This window comes from Schistocerca piceifrons, chromosome X (assembly GCF_021461385.2).
Source record: "Schistocerca piceifrons isolate TAMUIC-IGC-003096 chromosome X, iqSchPice1.1, whole genome shotgun sequence".
NCBI lineage: Eukaryota > Metazoa > Arthropoda > Insecta > Orthoptera > Acrididae > Schistocerca > Schistocerca piceifrons.
Genome location: NC_060149.1, coordinates 104,946,406 through 104,949,726, shown reverse-complemented (window position 1 = coordinate 104,949,726; position 3,321 = coordinate 104,946,406). Strand labels below are relative to the sequence as shown.

The following is a 3,321-nucleotide window of genomic DNA, read 5'->3' as shown; positions in this document are numbered from 1 at the left end:
AGACCTCGCACAGGCAGCTACTCGACAACGTGGAAACACGCTGAAGTTGTGGCCATCCTGCAGACCGACGCTGATCCATGCCAGGTCACCAGCTACCGACCCATCAACCTGCTTCCGTCCGTCTCGAAATTTTTAGAGAGGCTGTACGTGAAAAGACTGATGGAGCATGTCACCCAGGAGGGTGTTATTCCAGACGAGCAGTTTGGTTTTCATAGCGGTCATTCTACCTCTCACCAGCTTCTGAGACTGGTAGAGCCGGCGATGAGAGCACGGGAAACAAGAGAATACCTTGGAGCAGCGTTCCTCGATATATCCAGAGCCTTCGATTGAAACTGGCATGACGGTCTCGTGTACACACTCTTTGTACTCGGGATACCGACGTCTCACGCAGTCCTCCTCAAATCCTACCTAGCGGAGCCAACGTGCCACGTGAGGGGAGGCGATGGTACGTCCACAGACCGACAGATACGTGCTGGGGTGCCACACGCGTCAGTGCTCGGCTTCTTGCTGTACTCAATGCACACTGCCGATATACCGCGTGTGGTGTGCGTCGAATTGGCACCCGCCGATAACACTGCGCTGTGCACCCGCAGCATGGACGCGTACGCGATGCAAAGCTGCCTCCAATTCGGCTGCAGCACTCTGGGTTTGTGGTCAACGAAATGGCGGTTGAAATTCAACGCAGCGATGAGCCAGGCAGTGTTCTTCACCCGAAGAATGCTGCCACCACATCTCCCGCCTGTCGAAATTCTGGGAGCACCTGTCCCATGGAGCAAGACAGCGAAGTACCTAGGTGTCACCCTAGACCAAAGACTGTCCTGGGCGCCTAATATACGAGACGTCAGAAGCAGAGACATAGGGCGCCTTCGAGTATCCGCTGCTGAACCCGCAGTCGACACTGCCGCCATAACACGGCATCACTCTGTACCTAACACTGGTCCGACCAGTGTTGGAATACGCAGCTGTGGTGTGGAGAAAGGCCCCAAATTCGCTCATCGCAACGCTGCGAGGGATACAGGATCGAGCTCTGAAGACTGCTCTACATCTTCTGAGGGAATATTTTTCTCGCAGCGGACACAGCATATCATCACCACATCACCCAAGGACAATTCGTATAGGTAAGGTTCTTTTTTCCCCCACAGGAACAGCATTTTTATACTTACACTGCTCAACACGGCGAGCAAGGAAAGCTCGCCAATGGAGCTTCAGCGTCAGCATTGCGGCACTTCGCTTGAAGATGATGGTTACGAAACCTATCGAAACGTTGCGACAAGACAACGCCACCAGTAACAGCTGATCAGCCGACATGAATTCATCATTATCTTCAGAATGTTCTAGTATTCTGTTCGACTAAACTCAGGCATTTTATCAGTCGGCCTAGAGACCTCCAAAATTCTGGCCGTGACAGTGACATCGGTCGTTTTCAATACACGCCATCATTTTCCTACTGTCACCGCAGCCCCTCCACCCAAATAAGTGTTCTAGGACAATATTACACTGAAGAGTCAAAGAAACTGGTACACCTGCCTAATATTATGTAGGGCCCCCGTGATCAAGCGGAAGTGCCGCAACACGACGTGGCATGAAGTCAACTAATGTCTGAAGTAGTGCTGGAGGGAACTGACACCATGAATCCTGCAGGGCCGTCCATAAATCGGTAAGAATACTAAGGGAAGGAGGTGGAGATCTCTCCTGAACTGCACATTGCAAAGCATCTCAGATATCCTCAATAATGTTCAGGTCTGGGGAGTTTGCTGGTCAGCGGTAGTGTTCAAACTCAAAAGAGTGTTACTGAAGCCACTCTGTAGTAATTCTGGACGAATGGGGTGTCGCATTGTCCTTCTGAACCTGCCCAAGTCCGTCGGAATCCACAAAGGACATGAATGGTTGCAGGTGATCAGACAGGATGCTTACGTACGTGTCACCAGTCAGAGTCGTGTCTACACATATCAGAGGTCCCATATTACTCCAACTGCACACGTCCCACACCATTAAAGAGCCTCCACCAGCTTGAACAGTTCCCTGTTGACATGCAGGGTCCATGGATTCATGAGGTTGTCTCATACCCGTACACGTCCATCCGCTCGATACAATTTGAAACCAACCAGGCAGCATGTTTCCAGTCATCAACAGTCCAATGTCGGTGTTGGCGGGGCCAGGCGAGGCGTAAAGCTATGTGTCGTGCAGTCATCAAGAGTATAAGAGTGGGTCTTCAGCTTCGGAAGCCCATATCGATGATGTTTCGTTGAATAGATAGCACGATGACACTTGTTGATGGCTCAGCATTGAAATATACAGCAATTTGCGGAAGGGTTCCACTTCCGTCACGTTGAACGACTCTCTTCAGTCGTCGTTGGTCTCATTCTTGCAGGATTTTTTTCCTGCCGCCACAATGTCTGAGATATTTTACCGGATTCGTGAAGTTCACGGTACACTCGTGAATTTGATGTTTTACCGGATTCCTGATATTCACGGTACATTTTGAAATGGTTGCACGGGAAAATACCCACTTCATCGCCACCTCGGAGATTCTGTGTCCCATCGCTCGTGCGCCGAGTATAACACCAAGTTTGGCTCTGAGCACTATGGGACTCAACGTCTCAGGTCATTAGTCCCCTAGAACTTAGAACTAGTTAAACCTAACTAACCTAAGGACATCACACACATCCATGCCCGAGGCAGGATTCGAACCTGCGACCGTAGCGGTCTCGCGGTTCCAGACTGCAGCGCCTAGAACCGCACGGCCACTTCGGCCGACAGTACCAAGTTTAAACTCACTTAAATCTTGATAACGTGCCATTGTAGCAGCAGTAACCGATCTAATAACTGCGCCAGACACCTGTCATCTTATATAGGCGTTGCCGACCGCAGCGCCGTATTCTGCCTGTCTACATATCTCTGTATTTGAATACGCATGCCTATACCAGTTTCTTTGGCGCTTCAGTGTATAATACTTTTGTTCAGATGGTATGTAATCTGAAACTTCCTGGCAGATTGAAACTGTGTGCCGGGCCGAGACTCGAACTCGGGACCTTTGCCTTTCGCGGGCAAGTGCTCTACCAACTGAGCCACCCAAGCACGACTGGTAGAGCACTTGCCTGCGAAAGGCAAAGGTCCCGAGTTCGAGTCTCGGCCCGGCACACAGTTTTAATCTGCCAGGAAGTTTCATATCAGCGCACACTCCGCTGCAGAGTGAAAATCTCATTCTGGTACGTAATCTGCTTAAAATTGCTCCAAGTCTTCCAGAGGTATGCAGATATATACGTCCACAGATTCATTTGAATTTGCTCGTTTATGTAACCTAGTGTATAACATGTTATT

At 50.1% G+C, this 3,321-nt stretch overlaps 1 non-coding gene across 1 annotated transcript; it reads right to left on the bottom strand.

The window, feature by feature from the left end:
• Positions 1–3,004: 3,004 nt before the first annotated feature.
• On the bottom strand, positions 3,005–3,079 carry Trnas-cga. Its single transcript has one exon. It is a non-coding gene; the product is annotated as a tRNA-Ser (tRNA).
• Positions 3,080–3,321: the final 242 nt, after the last annotated feature.